Source organism: Corythoichthys intestinalis, chromosome 11 (genome assembly GCF_030265065.1).
Source record: "Corythoichthys intestinalis isolate RoL2023-P3 chromosome 11, ASM3026506v1, whole genome shotgun sequence".
Classification (NCBI taxonomy): domain Eukaryota; kingdom Metazoa; phylum Chordata; class Actinopteri; order Syngnathiformes; family Syngnathidae; genus Corythoichthys; species Corythoichthys intestinalis.
The window spans coordinates 30,951,626-30,970,111 of record NC_080405.1 but is presented as its reverse complement, the minus strand read 5'-3'; positions in this window follow the sequence as shown (position 1 = coordinate 30,970,111).

Genomic DNA, 18,486 nt, shown 5'->3' with positions numbered 1-18,486 from the left:
ACATTAGTAAGGGGGGAATGTAAATAAATCATAGGATTAGGATGTGTTCTCATGAAAAAATTAAAAGTGTTCGTTGGCTGTCACTGAGTAGCATTTGCGATTGCTACACAAAGCTAACTAAATTACCCCCAAGAACGGTAAGAGACATAGGACAACCAGAGGATATATAAGAAAGACAGGGCTGATGGTAAAGGATAGCTTGTTGAAACAGGAGAATGTCATTGTCAGTCGCGTCGATAAAAAAGCTAAAGCTATGCTTAGGTCGGCTCGTTTTTTTCGTCTTTTTCAGCCTTCGACACTAAAGCCATGTCTTTAACTGAACATTTTTATGTTCTTCCACATCTTTGCCAGTGAATTTGGCACCAGGCACATCATTTTCAGAGAGAATTGGTAGGTTTAACTCTGTAAACATCTCCTTCGTACACGATTTCCATTCATTTCCTATTAGGGACAAACGGTGACTTGTCCTTACTTAGCAACAGTAGCTAATGTCATGAATGAGCGGAAGTGACGTCTTGCTTGCGGTACGCCATTACATCATCACTGTGAGCCCGCAAACCATGGCGCCAACTAACGGTCAAAATATGGACTAAAATTTAAAAAATATTGCCGTTGATTTAACATTTTATGTGTTTCTAACAACATATTTTAGTACAAGAGAACAATTGTGGTTTATTAGAGCATGTATGTATTTAAGTTAGAGGATCACTTTAAATTTCCGCGCTGTTTGTTGACAATGGTAAAAGTAGTATCACTTTAGAGCACGGGTCTCCAAACCGGTTCTTGAGGGCTGCTGTGGGTCCTGACTTTTGTTCCAACCGATCCAGCCGACAGTTGAGCCAATGAGGTTTCTGCTAAAACAAGCAGCACCTCACTGCGATCCACTGATTCCACTTGTAAAACACCAATTTGGTGAAAAGATTTTATCTTATTTGGTTGGAATGAAAGCCTGCACCCACAGTAGGCCTTTGTGGAACAGGTTGGCGACCCCTGCTTTAGAGAGTTGCAGTAGACCCTTTTCTCCACAAGATGACACACAAACACCTGTGAAATGAGCAGGTAAAGCAATCATGCCTAGCAACAAGCTGAAGTGTCATCTAAATACAGGAAGTATAACTCCAATGTATTGTAGGTACAGTGTGTGTGAAATGTGAGCCTGAACTAGATTTGCACTAAAAATAAGCTGTTTTTACATGGACCACACAGTAACTGGCATTTTACCCCTTGCCTCAAACTAAGGAAACACATCAAGCTTTCTAGTACTGTTGTAACTGCTTTAACCCTTTGTACGGCACAGATTTAACTCATTGGCTGTGAATGACGGCACTAGACGTCTAATTCATTTGGACTCGGAGGGATGGCAGCGATTACTTCCATAATCCTAGCATGACACCATATCATCAACTCAAGGTTCATCTTCAATGCAGGTAAAGGTCAAGAGCAGTGTTGTGACAGGACAGCATTGACAATATTTGTGTTTCACAGTGGCCTTCTTTCTTTCGTTTGTATAGCAAAGAGTCTGGCCAGCGTCTTCCTGTATGTATAAGGTACTGTTGAATGAGGACTTCCTCAGCTCGGGAGTGGGCTGCCGGCTATTGTGTCTTCAGGGAGCAGCGCAGCGCTGTGGCTCAGGCATTGTCATTCCTCACATGGCATGCGCAAGTCCACCCTTGAAGTCTCACTTTGAAGTGCACAGTGGAAAGCTGATTTCGCCTTTAGTCCATACCAAGTTTTTACTCAGTGGTTGCGGACACTGACCTCCAATCAATGTGAACTTGCAGGGCTGGCCTGTTCAAATGATTGGCTGTTTATCTCTGTCAGTGAACCTGAAATATGATCATTGACTTTTACTCATGTTTTTTCATAACCCGTCATTTTTTGTCTACTAGAAGGTGCAATTTAACTTTGACCAATAAACCATTGGGGAGCACTACTAACATTAACTCTTTCAGTGCCATTGATGAAGAAACGTCCAATCATGTGGCTCGTTTCATCCTTCTGCTGTGAATTTAGTTTGTCACAAGTAGACATCACTGTCAGCCCTCACAGTTCAAATGGAGTGGGTTTATCATTGTCTATCATTGTCAAAGGCAGCCAATGAGTTAGTTTTTGCGCTAAAAAATAGAACCTTGCGTGATTTTCTCATGTACCACTAGAGGGAGCACCAAGCTTTGCGAATGACTTCATGGCATGTCGAAAAAGCTAAGGGGGCCAAGAGGGGGCGCCCGGCACCACAACGTGGGGGTATCAGGGGAGATGCGCTGGGCCCGCTGTCATTCTCACAGACTGGTGCCAGGATCACAGAGGCCTACAATAAAATTCTCACCTCATTATCTGAGACAGTCACATCACAGGCTTGTGTGGGTAGGGGAGGGTGAGCAGCCCGCCCCAATGAAAAAAGGCTGGGGTGGTCACACCATAGTCTGTCTGTTTGTGTGTCTTCTTCTGGGGGTGGTGCACTGGTGAGAAAAATCAGGCATAAGCACAATTGATGTTGCCACCTCTGACAACAAGACCCCCAACGCCCCAATCTTCCCGGCTCACTTAGCAGGAATGGGAGACATGTTATGCAAAAGAGCCCACTTTCCAGTATAGTTTCAGTGAAAGGCTATCAGGGTTTGGTGTAACGTAGCTTTGCACCTCATTAGAGCTGACACTCTCTTTGCACTAATACGGTCATTGGCAAACTCATTGAGGTGCCGCGGAAAGCCATCCAATTTCTCTTCGTCAAATTTCTCACATACACTTTTTTTGCTAGAGGAATTATCCAAAATGAGGGCTGCCACTATGAGTCGAAAAATTGTAATCTAATCCATTTTCAAATTAATTGACACCTTCTTTGAGTTGCTAAGTCATTTAGAGACACATTTGACCAAAAATGCTCGAAATCGTCTACTTTTAACCTCTAAACAGTAATTATTACCTCCGTTAGCAGGTGGAACCTGCGGTAGCGGAGGTTATGTATACAGTTGCATATGTCTGTTCATCTATTGTTTGTCTTTATGTTTGTGTTTAAGAACTCTTTTGATGCACTGAGGGCACGAAAGTTTAGCCGCGACATAGCGAGGTGTATATGAAACTCCATGTGGCACGTTAAAACTGTTCATTCTATAAGGACACTCAGATTCTTCTTCTCTGTCGCTAGGCAGCTGAACAAGACAGGTTAAAAAATACAGTGGGGTGAATAAGTATTTAGTCAACCACCAATTGTGCAAGTTCTACTTGAAAAGATTAGAGAGGCCTGTAATTGTCAACATGGGTAAACCTCAACCACGAGAGACAATGTGGAAAAAAAAAAACAGAAAATCACATTGTTTGATTTTTAAATAATTTATTTCCAAATTAGAGTGGAAAATAAGTATTTGGTCACCTACAAACAAGCAAGATTTCTGACTGTCAAAGAGGTCTAACTTCTAACGAGGTCTAACGAGGCTCCACTCATTACCTGTATTAATGGCACCTGTTTTAACTCGTTATCGGTATAAAAGACACCTGTCCACTGCCTCAGTCAGTCACACTCCAAACTCCACTATGGCCAAGACCAAAGAGCTGTCGAAGGACACCAGAGACAAAATTGTAGACCTGCACCAGGCTGGGAAGACTGAATCTGCAATAGGTAAAATGCTTGGTGTAAAGAAATCAACTGTGGGAGCAATTATTAGAAAATTGAAGACGTACAGGACCACTGATAATCTCCCTCGATCTGGGGCTCCATGCAAGATCTCACTCCATGGCGTCAACATAACAAGAACGGTGAGCAAAAAGTGAATGACCTACAGAGAGCTGGGACCACAGCAACAAAGGCTACTATCAGTAACACAATGCGCTGCCAGGGACTCAAATCCTGCACTGCCAGACGTGTCCCCCTGCTGAAGCCAGTACACATCCAGGCCCATCTGCGGTTGGCTAGAGAGCATTTGGATGATCCAGAAGAGGACTGGGAGAATGTGTTATGGTCAGATGAAACCAAAATAGAACATTTTGGTAGAAACACAGGTTCTCGTGTTTGGAGGAAAAAGAATACTGAATTGCATCCGAAGAACGCCATACCCACTGTGAAGCATGGGGGTGGGAACATCATGCTTTGGGGCTGTTTCTCTGCAAAGGGACCAGGATGACTGATCTGTGTAAAGGAAAGAATGAATGGGGCCATGTATCGAGAGATTTTGAGTGAAAATCTCCTTCCATCAGCAAGGGCATTGAAGATGAGACGTGGCTGGGTCTTTCAGCATGACAATGATCCCAAACACACAGCCAGGGCAACAAAGGAGTGGCTTCATAAGAAGCATTTCAAGGTCCTGGAGTGGCCAAGCCAGTCTCCAGATCTCAACCCCATAGAAAATCTGTGGAGGGAGTTGAAAGTCCTTGTTGCCCAACGACAGCCCCAAAACATTACTGCTCTAGAGGAGATCTGCATGAAAGAATGGGCCAAAATACCAGCAACAGTGTGTGCAAAGCTTGTGAAGAGTTACAGAAAACATTTGGCCTCCGTTATTGCCAACAAAGTTTACATAACAAAGTATTGAGATGAACTTTTGGTATTGACCAAATGCTTATTTTCCACCATGATTTGCAAATAAATTCTTTTAAAATCAAACAATGTGATTTTCCATTTGTTATCCCCCCCCCCCCCCCCCCCCCCACTTTCTGTCTCTCATGGTTGAGGTTTACCCATGTTGACAATTACAGGCCTCTCTAATATTTTCATGTGGGAGAACATAAACAATTAGTGGTTGACTAAATACTTATTTGCCCCACTGTATATCAAACAGGATATGTTCGGAACATGAAACCGAAGAGGTGAATAAATTTGGAGGTAAAGAGGGTAAATGAATCAGAAAAGAAGTTTCGCAATAACTCAAGAACGAATAAAGGGATTATTGTGAAATTTGCATGTTATGTTTGCAATATGAAACAGAAGAGGTAATTAAAGTTTGCTGTCATAAGGTCAAAGGTCACAGATGTCAGAAAAATAATTTAGCTATAACTTTATTCATACATAACTCATTGGCTGCCTTAAAAAGCAGAAGACGCCCAATCCATTTTGACTGGGAAGCCACTGCTAGCTCTCAAGTCAAATTGGATTGGCAGTCTACCGCCTTGAAAGGCAATGAAACATGACCATTCAATGCCAGCCACACCAGTTGAAATGGATTTGATGTGTAACACTTTCAATGGAAACGAATGAGTTTTAAGGGAGTGCCCACGCTACTAAAACTGGCGATGCTTTGAATTTGGCTAATTAGGCTGCTCTCTCAGTCTTCCTCTAGTAGTGTTATTTTTTAAACTTATTTATTATATTATTATATTTTCTTTCTTATTAAAAAACAAAAAACAAACAAAAAAAAAACTATATACAGTGGGGAGAACAAGTATTTGATACACTCACAATGGGAAAACCCATTGGCTGTTTATCAAATACTTGTTCTCCCCACTGTATATGTATTGATATTTACAAAATTTTAAAAACAGGAGGTATTACAAATATTTTATTTTCACAATATCTTTCAAAATGTTTATAGCCTATATGACTTATTTTATTTTTATTTTTTAATTTTAAAAAACTAAAGGAAACATCTGTAAACATTCCCAGATTTATATTTGATGAAAGCAGATGATCAAAATTTGCAAACATTAGCGTTGGAAAATAATGATACAGTTCATAGATGTATCTTATTCATAGTCCAATTTTTCAGAATGCATCATTTTTACAGGCTGAAGGGATCCTGTCAAGTCACCACTGAAGTAGTTGTAGTTCTTCATCGTATCGTTCTTGTGGAAACTAACTTTGAACTCCTACTCCTCTGATATTTGAAAACCGATTGTCGTCAAACTAGAGAAGCATGGGCTAGTATCTACCAATCCTCGGATTCCCGTTTCTTATTGTTTTCTATCATTGCTGATTAATTAATTTCAAATTTATTGGTGCCTGTGTTGCCTGTAGTTTACGAGTTAATCAGTAGAGGGCATGCTCACACAGCCTTCATTCAGCCAATACAGTATTTTAAGGACACTCCTGCTTGTTGTATTCAATGGCCATTTCTTGCAAAAATGTTAATACCGATTAATAGAACACTGAAAACAATTATATGTTCCGATGAGTTGATTAATCGCAAAAATAATCTCGAGATCTTTGTGTTGCTTCTCCCAGAAGAACCTTGTTTGGTAATGTGCCTTGACATTTTTCCCAATGTAAACTGTGCCTTGGATGAGCAACCCAGCATCTCCAAAAACCAGGTTGAATTTGAGTCCGTTGTAAATCCTACCCAGGAATGGTGCATCAACTATTTAGCAGGATGTAGATAACGGGGAGGCCCATTGTCTGCGAGGATGCGGCGGAGAAGTCACGGCAGCTGGTAGCCCTTATCTGGCCGCGTACGGCCAATAAATCAATATCAAATCTAAAGGAAGAGGAAGCCAGATGGCCTTCCCACAAGCGGGGCGCTCCGAGGGCCCGCTCGGCTACTGTAGCTAGCGACAGGCTGGCGGTCAGGCGGTTGGCATGCTGCTGGCCGGTCGGGCCTCCCTTTGAAGGCTTACACATGCGAGCGGCGGCTCCATGAATGACTAAAGGGAACAAATAAGCTATTACGACTCTCCTCAAATCAGTGTTTGTGTTTCCATCCACATCAAAGGGATCCCCCGGCCTGTTTGATATGCGGCCCCCGCACCTTGATCCCACCCGTGCGCAGGTAGCGGGGAGGAGCAGCCCATTGAGCAGGCCGAAGGGGAGTCGACCCAGACAAGGGGTCTGCTGCTGTCGCTCCTTCCCTCGGGGGCCCCTCGGACGGACGCCCTACTGAAATGGTCGTACATTTGTCTCGGGAAGGAAAGTAAATGGATGGAATTTAAATCTAATCTTTTCAAGGGAAGCAAAATAAAATAAAAAAAATTGCATCTTGTATAAATACAATATCTTTAAGATTATGATGGATTTTACTATATCAAATATGTACTTTACTGCCAAAATGAACACCAGTTTTTGGTCTATTCAATTTTCCACCTAAAATTACAAGAATGCACAGGAACAAACAATTAAATAATTCATTCTGATAAGTTAAAGAGAGATAATGGGCATGATTGTGATGAACATTTCATGATGCGTGAAGTATGAGGCAGTGTAATCTATGATGTATGTAAATATTTAACTACATTGAAGTCAAGGGGTGAAAATATCCAAATACCATGATTAAAATGCCATTAAAAATGCCACAGGGAAAAAAAAAAAAAAAAAAATACGCGCAGATGAAGCAACACCAAGAATTTCAAATATTGAAAATGTAAAAACAAAATAACAATAAATTAAAACCAAAATGGAAAAAACTAAACATTTTCCTTCTGTTATATTTACAAAAACTTTTTTAATATGAAAAAACAAGAGCAAAAAATTTTATCGTCAATAAATCTTTTGTTTAAGTACAAAACCAAATGTTTTTAATTCTAAGATTTTCAATATTTTTAAAAGAAAAAAAGAAAAAAAAATGTATTTTTTGTCATTTTATATCATTAGTTTAGATTAAAATAATAGTAGCTTTTTACATTTATTTTAATTTATTAAAAAAATAAACAAGTCATTGCTAAAATGTTTCACCAGGAAAGATAGAACAGTAAATAACGTGATTTCTGTGATGCTGATAAGACCACTAGAGGCAAATATAATGGGTAATTATCTCATTCCCTGTCATTGACGGTAATGGACATGAAATCCATTTGCGATGGCTGGAACTGAGACATTATTCGTTCATTCGCTGCCATTCCTCCCTGTCAAAATGGCTTGGACCTCTACCACCTTCAATGGGAGCCAATGATTTAATCGACAATAAAAAATAATGCTTTGTGCTACCTAAGAGTCTTGAGTTGTTACATAGCAAACACTATAAAAACAACAATTCGAAAGGTCACTTTATTGATTTGACGCATCAATTTGAAAGTGCCACTGACAGCCAGAACAGGACAGGCCTAAAGGTCATTTAGATGGAAAGAGGTCCCGCCAGACTCTTCCAGGTCTGAGTGGAGGCCAGGGGTCAGGTTAAACAGTAGTTTGATTGAATGGCTGTTCACAAGCCAGTGTGAAATGCCAGTTCCATTGCAATGTGGGAGAGGGGAAAAGAGGGGGTGCGGCGGGGGTCTGTGGCCTTTGTGTGGCCCGTGCTCCTAAAGATCTCCGAGCACGCGGCCATTGTTAGCGGACCAAGCAGACCGACCCCTCTCAGACTCTTTTGGCCTGCTTTGTCTCCGCCAGCGTGACCATTTCCTTCATCCGGGTCAGGGCAGGGTCATGACTTTGGACACTGTCTTGCCTTGTCAGTCTGTCTATCTCAATCACTCTCAATCATTGAAATGCTATGCCACTAGAAACTTGTGATAGTTTTGAAATCATAAATCAAGTATAAAAAAAAAAAAAAAATCAACATTTGGCTATGAAATGGTAGGGAATTGCATAGATCGGCTCCAGTTTTTTGTTTACGGAAAATAGCATAAGACAGTGGATGTGTTAAATAAAAAAATCATAACTAATAAGGGGGAATATTTCACCTCCAAAATGTCAAAAATTCACAAAATAGTTGTAATTAAATTGAAACAACAAGAATGTTTACTTGAATACAATTGACATTGTGCTGCTCCTTTTGTTGTGCATGCTTTGGCCACCAGGGGCAAAATAAATATACTTGAATATCACTTTTATTTTATTCTTATTTCTATTATGATTATATCAATATAAATTTATCTGTGTGAATATCATATTATAGGTAGAGATGTCTCAGTTAATGTTTTTTGTACCCGAATAACGAGCCGTTCTAATTTTGAGATTTACCGGTACCTAGATCCGATCCGATGCATTGGCAAAGTATTTAGAGGGGGAAAAAGAACATATACATATGGTCCCCCCCTTTTTTTTTTTTTAATATCCCAACATGACAGCCATATAAAAGTGGAATAAACCAATTAATTAGCAGTGGATTCAACCAATTAAAAATATATATTTACAAATCCTTGCAATATGGTGTAGTGTTAAAATCTATGTACTGTATATTTTTTCTTTTAGCAAAATCCATGTATGGCTGGATTGTTTTGCTTTTATTTACTTAAAATCTATAATAATCTATAATATAAAATACACTTCACAAACTCGATCTTTTTCACCCAATTCCAGTCCTCTGAAGTGAAGTGATTGGGTCCGATTTCCGATTACATGATAAGATCTGGGACATCCCCAATTGTGTGTGTACTTTATTTATTTTTTATAAATAATATCTCATTATATTCATACATATTCATTACATTCATTGTTTATTTAATAATATTTTTGCAGCATTTCTTTTGGGCTTGTGTAAGTATTCTTATGCTGGTTGTTTAACACATTGGCTGCCATTGGAAGCAATAGACATCCAATCCATGTCAACTGGCAGTTTGAAACAGATTGGACTGCCATCTCTGTGGCACCCAATTTGTTAACAACACCAATACCATTGCTCCTCAATTGTCAATATTACTGTTGAACTCTTTTTCACAATTACATAATGAATATTTTATAATTAAGAAGTACGTAGTACCGTAATTTTCGGGCTATAGGCCGCTACTTTTTCCCCTCATTTTGAATCCTGTGGTTTATAGTCGAGTGCAGCTCATTTTTTTGATTTATTGGGTTAATAGGTAACACTTCATTTGACAGCGGCGTCATAAGACTGCCAAAAGACTGCCATAATTATGACATGACACTATCATGGGCATTAAGGTGAATGCATATGGCAGTTGTCATTAACTGTCCTCCGGCAAATTATGTTACTAACTCTATTTCTGTCCAGTTCATAACTTTTACATCAATTCAAAAGTGAGATCATTTGCCGGATGACACAAAATGATATCTGTCATAAGCATTTATTTATGCTCATGGCAGTGTCATGTCATAATTATGATGGTGTCATGACAGTCGTATGGCACCACTAAATAAAGTGTTACCGAATACCCGAATACCATCATTAGCAATTAATGAAACAACTGGAACAGTAACTGAAGAAATAATTAGCACAGATCATGAATTTCGATTTGTTATTTACATCTTTAGTGCTGCCATGCATGCTAGGAGGCATGTTGGACGACAGCAGGTGGTAGCAGAGGTTGACAGTCTCCCTCAAGGGAGCAGCATATCTGTCAACCCGAGGCCATTGGCAATCTTACAAATAGTGACGTATGCCCTTAAAAATTGGTGACTAATCTTACAACATTCTATATAGCATGCAATATGAAACAAAAATCAAACTCATTTTTAAAATAACATGGAATTTATTGGTAATATTGTAACATAACCTGGTGCAATCAAAGAACAGTCAATATCTTCAGCTACATCTTGAACATCTTAAGCTACATCTTGATTACTAAAATTTAACTAACTTTAAAGAGCATATGACACCAGAAAAAAAGTCTTAAATGGCATTATTATGTGAATTAGAATCATATTTTGAGACGATTCGACTATATACAACAATTTAGCAAAGCGCAGATGACGAGAAATTAGTCTTTTAATCTGCCGGTTAGCCACGCCTACAATTATAGGGCTTTAGCGTCCCCAACAGGTGGATGACGTCAGCGGTAGACTAGGCTCATCGGTTTTACTATTCAGCCCATTGAGGGGGAATTGTTCAGAACGAGGAAAACGCAACGAAGAGAGCTGCAAAATGTCATTGTTTCAGTCTCTCGACTCCCAATATTTTTACAGGATATTCTTTTCATCCAAGTATTTTTCCCCAATAGCTATATAAATGGCTTGAGAAGGACCAGTCAGCCCGTCGAAGGGGAACTATTCACAATGAGGAAAACGAGACGAAGAGAGCGGCAAAATGTCATTGTTTCTGTCTCTTTACTTCAATATTTTTACAGGATATTCTTTTTACCCAAGTACTTTCCCCAATTGCTAAATAAATGGCATGGTCATGACAAATAACAATCTTGTGCTAAATGGAATATAAAATAATAAAAATCCATTTATTCAAGACGACATGGCAAAATTACTCCATAATAGTCAAAACAGTCGACTTCACCTTTACTGTCACACCTCCCGAACGATATTTTATGACACCTAAATCGGACATATGTAATTTCCCTTCCCCGGCTTCGGAGAATGTAAACAGATCAGAAGGAGTGACAGCTAGCCGACATGCTAACCCGAACCGAGGGATGTTTCAAAGTCTTCGAAGTGGAAAATCACACATAACTAGCCTGGATTATTTGACATGACGACCCGGTTGTCGAGTTTCTTTGCGGATCGGCAAACCGCCCGGTGGAGAGCAATTTACAGTTCGTTCCCTGGAGGAGGGTGGCTGGAATTGTTGTGCAGCTAGCGTGCTAACAGCTAACTGCTAATGAGCATGAGGATAGCTTTTTACATGCCTATCAATGATCAAACGTAAGTAGTCCTTTATTTAAAGGAATTTTATAGTGTTTGTAATCACTGTATTCGTATTTGACATAATACAAAACAAGATGTTTACTCACTTCCTTGTAAGTCCAATGGTCCCACAGTAAATATCCACGGTGAATGGGAACCTTCTGAAACTCAAAAAAGGCGCATACGCCTCTCCCGCATACAGAATGATTTTTCTGCAGCCGTTTGGCTGGCGTGATGCAAAAAATAAAAGTATTAATCCGCAAAATCAGCTGAATCCTTCGTCCTCATACACAACAGTACACTGTATAGTGAAGAGAACGTCTTCTTCCGTACACGTCACAGCACCCTCCTCCTCAATGCAAGACCGAAGCCGGAAGTCACTCATTTTCATGGCGCGGGATTCAAAAAACTAAATAAATATAGCGATCGCTTCCACACACATCCAAGCGGTCCATATCATTCAGGGGCATAAAATACCGCGTATATTATGAAATAAACATGCTTTTTCGTGTCACAGGCACTTTAATTTAATTTAAAAACTTTTGTTATAAATGCATGTAGCACTTTTGGCTATTTCTATCATGTCTTGATGGCTGCACATCATGGCACTTCAGCTTGCAATTCAGTTTGACTTGAAGGTAGTTCGTTAGTGTGTCCAATTATAAATTAAAAAGGTCAATTGATAAAATTAACTTACCGATGCAATCTTTGAGAGTCAGGGAACATTTCTTTTGCTACTGTCTCAAAATGGCGGCTGTTTATTAAAGCCACCGTCTGTCATTTCACATGTAGTTCTATAAGCATGTGATTTGGGCGTAGATTGTAGGCTGTCGGCTACAGTCAGGAAATATTGGTGCCACCCAGCCTAGCATCGCGTTAGCTAAAGTGTCACAACAGACACTTTTCTTTCAGTGTCTCTGACTTTTCTTGCGTCATTCAACCAACGTAGTAACGCATTGTAACGAACATTGTCTCGTTTCCGAAACAGTGACAAAATCTGAACGGGAAAAAAAAAACGTAATGCACGAAAAACGTACAGATTTTGAACGTACGGCGTACACATTTAAAAATCAATGCTCACTTGCACAAATTACGCCGAAACCGTACAACTTGACAGGTACGGAGCAGTGATGGCCAAATCAAGCTTCTTGATGCAATGAAGCTTTGCAGCAAATTGATTCAAACATGGGGGTTCATTTGGTCTTATGACAGTCTTATGATGCCACTGTCAAATAAAGTGTTACCGGTTAACCCTTGAGAGTCGAAGGACGCGCCGGCGCGTCCTCAGCGCACGTCGTCTTTGAAGGGCCCTCACGTTTTAATTACGTCACTCACATGCCGTTGGTTGGTCTCGTTTTAAAGTGCGGAAGTTGCGGTTTACTCTCGTTATTATTTGAAGTCAATCGACCAACTAAAACGTGAGATATTGTCATTTAAGTTTTATAGTTTTATTGTCCTCTCAAAAAAACATTAAAACGCTGCATGGATCATTTGTTTATGTCTATATTTCCATCATTTCTTGTCCTTTTTCAAAACGGAAGCTCCATGGAAAAAAACACAAATCAAACGAACCCTTTCGAAGTCACAGTGGATGCACAAAATGTGTTTTTTTAAAAAATATAAATATAACTGCCGTGCGAGGTTCCACCGAACGAGAGGGGAGAGTGTTCTGAAGCAGCGAGGTGGCGAGCGACGGCCATTTGGATCGAGCAGCGACTTTGTGTGACTTTGAGAATGAACGGAAAACTAAATTTAGCGTAAGCGATTGTGCTTTTTGATCAACTTGAGGAAGAGGATGGTCCAAATTCGTCATCATCGTCTTCTTCGGAAGAGTCCTCGAGTGAAGATAGTGACGGATTTGAACACGTGGGTGACGCCAACGACGAGCAGAGGTAAGCCAACTCACTTTTTTTTTTTTTTATGCTGAAAAAGTTTCTTTTGGAAAGTTACTTTTGATATTGCAAGACAAAGTTAATTTTGATGCAATATAAGTGTGTTTGTGTGTATAATAATAAAATGTGCATATCAAATCAAAGTCCTACGTGCACTGTGTGTATCCCAGGCAGGAATTTATAATTTGTGGTGTTCTTCTTTCTATATGAAGATTAGGGATGTAGCACATATTCAGCTATGGTATTCTTTCTATTGTCATACATATAGATTTCCATTATTATTTATTGCTGTATATATTTTTATTTTATACTTTATTATTTTCATAAATACTGACTTTTTTTCATGTACATTTATAGTGACAATGAAAGTAAAGTGAAATGAAAATGGAAGGGTGGAAAGAGGACCGACACCCCATGGAAGTGTGGGCTGTGTGATGCAGCCCTGTGTCTAATTCCATGACGAAACTGCTTTTCGGAGTGGCATGCCTGAAAAAAATTTAACTTGTTTATTGTAAATATTTTTGAAAATACTTTTTTTCCCAATGTTATATATATTTTTTTATTTTCCCACAATCAGTCTTCTCAATTTGTGTATATAAATGTGTGTTCAAGAAGCTTGATTGTGTGTACATAGTTTTCATCAGGTGATGGGCCGCAATACCTAAACTCATAAAGAGATGGCCTCTAAACACTTTTTGTGTTAGATGGTATATTTTTTCACTGTTCTTCACTGTTTGGGCTGCTGTATATAACCTGTTTTGACTAGAGCATGTATAAAGGCAAAAAATGCCTATGGCTATACCTGTTGTTTATGTTGAATTGTCAAATATAAGACTATTTATTCTAAATTTTTTTGGTTGAATGTTCATCCTAACATGTTGAATAAATATTACAAAGTTTCAAAACGGTTCGTTACGCATGTTTGATTGTCAATTGGACATCAATATTACAAATTTTGACAAAACGATTTTGGAATTTTTGGTCTTTTTGGGCCCAAAATGATGATTTATAATTGGTCAGTGAAGGACACAACAGTTTGGACATGAAGTTCAAGGTGTCACAAAAAAAGGGACCAAACCAGGCCATCGTAAACAATTCTTTCTTTGAAATATAAAGGCAACTTCAAAGGCATGCAAAATCAGACAAAATAGGCCCAGACCTTAAAGGGTTAATATCTTTTGGTGTAAATATCCCATAATACAGTGAGGACAGCTGCGGCTTACAGTCCAGTGCAGCTTATCTATGAACAAATGCCGTTTTTGTGTCAAATTTGGTGGGTCGTAGCTTATAGTCAGCTGCGCCTTATAATACGAAAACTACAGTAATCGTTTACTATGTTTGTGTCGCTGCACCATTTGTGTTCACAGCAACATTTGTAGTCATATACAATGGCCTCACAATGATGTTAGCATTATATTCTAGCATTATGTTAGTGAATTTTAGCTACCAGTAAAATGATATTAAAACTTCAATGACAAAACGCTTGATGGTACTTAGAGGGTTGCAATTAAGCCAATGATCTGTCAAGTGTAGCTAAAGCACTCCAAACTACAATAACGATTTAAACAGTGGGACATGTCTCACTTTTTCCACTTTTGCGAGCGTGCCGCCGACATAAAGGTCAGATAACCTCCCTGCTGCCCTCCAATGTGATGCAAGAAGAAGAGTGGCCAGCCAGCAGCAGTGTCCCCAGGGCGGACCACCTTATCGCAGGCTGGCCATCACACTGATAAGAAGAGGAAAGTCCAAAGGGCCATAAGGAACGGCGCGCACGGCTCGGGTCCACACTGCGAGGAGGATGCACTCGAATATTATCTGATAAACATCAGCCATCTCTTTTGATCTCATGGGGCTATGGGGTGTCACGCTGGGCGGACGAGCGTGACCGCGCGGCAGGTACAAACAAGCCGGCCCTTGAAGATAAACTGAGCAAATTTACGCGGACCAAAACATCCACAGCCGCGTAAGCCAGCACATGCTTCACATGCTCTGTGTGTCACAGTGCGGTCTGCTGAGCGCGCTCATAAGTCACTGATTAAAAGCAGTGACACGCGGGCCAGACAGGGCCCGGGGGCTGCGCTGACACGCCACGGCCTGAACCAAATGCCTGGCTGACCTCCCCAGGGCAAGATACAAGTTGTCTTCTTTGTAACCACTGCTAGCCAAAGGGGTCGGGGGTTGCACTATTCTTGCTTTCCCCTTAGCAACAGTCCACCAAAACAGCATATACTAGGCTAATAAAAACAAATTCCTAATTTATTATTTGTTGACTTGTTAAGTGCCATTTCGACAGCCATAAACGTCCAATCCATTTCGATTACACGTCTATGGCTGTCAATTGGTGTATTTCATATAATTTCTCTTTTTATTTTATCATTATTTACAACACATACTTTGTAAATACTACACAGATACATGGAGTGGCAGTGAATGAGTTAAAGGGAGAATTCCAGGTGTAGAAAAGAGTTTTTTTGTGGCTCAATATCGCAGAATATGAACATTTGTGAACCTGCAATTACTTAAAGTGCCTGTGACACGAGAAAGCATGTTTATTTCACAATACACGTGGTATTTTATGCTCCTGAATGAAATGGACCGCTAGGATGTGTGTGGAAGCGATCGCTATATTTATTTAGTTTTTTGAATCCCGCGCCATGAAAATGAGTGACTTCCGACAACAGTCTCGAGTTGAGAAAGAGGGCGCTGTGACGTGCACGAAGGAAGGAGTCCTCTTCACTATACAGCCGTACTGTTGTATGAGAAGGACTAAGGATTCAGCTGATTTTGCGGATTAATACGTTTATTTTTCGCATCACGCCAGCCAAACGGCTACAGAAAAATCTTGCTGTACGAGGGAGAGGCGTGTGCGCTTTTTTGGGGTTTCAAAAGGTTCCCATTCACCGGTGGATATTGGCCAAAACAAGCCCTACTACTGTGGGACCATTGGACTTACCAGGAAATGAGTAAACATCATGTTTTGTATTATGTCAAATACTGGGATCATTTTAATATGTAGGTGGCTTGCATTTTGTGGCTGACATGCTCCTTGCCCCCTCGGCCGACAACCGGCGGCTTGTCACACATCCCCCCGCTGGGAGAGCACTATACTCGGCTTATTCCCCTCTTCATGTGCCCGGTGTTCTGTCAAGTTTTCCGACCGATCAGAAATGGCAACTTTTAGTTAAAAATAGCCACGAATACAGCGATTACAAAGTAAACACTACAAACTTTCTTTAAATAAAGGACTACTTACGTTTGATCATGGATAGGCATGTAAAAAGCTCTCCTCATACACATTAGCTGTACACGTTAGCTGCACAACAACTGCAGCCGCTCGCCTATGACTCTCTCTGGCTGTTTACAACTTCGCTGTGTAGTAAAGCATTATTTTGCCAGATTCGTGTTGACCATTTGGCAGCTGCACGCTCCTCCAACGTCGGCCAGTTTGTTCAGCGGTCATTGTCCAGCTGCTTCCCCGGCGAGCTCTCTTGTCCGTAGTAGCAGGGGAACGAGCTGTAAATTGCTCTCCGCCGGGCGGTTTGCCGATCAGCGAAGACAATCGACAACCCAGTCGTCATGTGAAATGATCCAGGCTAGTTATGTGTGATTTTCTGCTTCGAAGACTTTGAAACATCACTCGGTTGGGGTTAGCATGTCGGCTAGCTGTCACGCCTCTTGGTTTGTTTACATTCTCCGAAGCCGGGGAAGGGAAATGACATAAGCCCGATTTAGGTGGTATAAAATATCGTTCGGAAGGTGCAACAGTTAAGGTGAAGTCGACAGTTTTGACCATTATGGAGTAATTTTGCCATGTCGTCCAAAATAAATGTATTTTTATTATTTCATATTCCATTTAGCAAAAGACTTATTTGTCATGGCCATGCCATTTATTTAGCTATTGGAGAAAAATACTTGGATAATAAGAATATCCTGTAAAATATTGGAACAGTGAGACTACTGGTGCACGATAATTATCGGTCCGATAATAGGAATTATGACGTCATCCCGATAAATCCAATAACATTTATAATAGGACCAATAATATGTACTGTTCTGGCTTTGCAGTTTACACAATAGTATGGGAAATCAGTTGACCATTTGCGGGGCATTGCTCCCACCTGCTGGTCAGAATAATTCAATGCACCTATTTTTTGTTACAGTAGTTTGGTTCAATCACTTACACATTGTAGTGTCTAGTGGTAGCAATGACAGTCGTGAATGCTTTCTGTTACGTTTCCGCCTCGGAAATATATGTAAGTATTTTATGTTTACTATTACATATGGATTTGCAAAATATGTTTACTTCTGTGGTGAAGGGTCATATGTACAGAACTTCATAAGTTGTGTTATAGAAGTCAGCCAATGCTTTAGTCGCTCAAGCTAGTGTGCTATGCTATACATATAATAGTTGTGTATATAAGTGTATTGTGCAGTTTGTTGTATATTGAGTATTGAATATGTGTATTTTTCTGTTGTACTTTCACAATAGTAAGATGAGTGTCTTCCCATAAAAGCAAGAAAAGACGAAGCCTTGTGGTTTATGGAAGTGCATTCATTCTTAGCTGGCTGTTGGGCAGTGCAGAAGTGAAACGCACTGTTTTGTTCATGTCATTATGAAAAATCTGATGAGATCAAAGGCAAATCTATGTTGAATCCACCACTTTTTTTTTTTTTTTTAAACCTCCAGGTGTTCAAAAACTCAGGCTATACATTTAAAGAATTGTATATTTATTATTGGTTATCGATATCGGTATCGGCTTTGAGGAGCAGGAAGTTATCGATATCGGTATCGCTTTCAAAAAATGGATATCGTGCACCCCTAAGAGAGACTGAAACAATGACATTTTGCGGCTCTCTATGTCACGTTTTCCTCGTTCTGAATAATTCCCCTCCAACGGGCTGACTGGTCCTTCTCAAGCCATTTATTTAGCTATTGGGGAAAAATACTTGGTTGAAAAGAATATCCTGTAAAAATATTGGAGGAGAGAGACTGGAACAATAACATTTTGCGGCTCTCTTCTTCGCGTTTTCCTCGTTCTGAATAATTCCCCCTCAACGGGCTGACTGGTCCTTCGCAATTCATTTATTTACCTATTGGGGAAAATACTTGGATAAAAAGAATATCCTGTAAAAATATTGGCGTAGTGAGACTGAAACAGTAGCCACGTTTACATGCTGACTTTTATTCATACCGATTCAAATCATTCC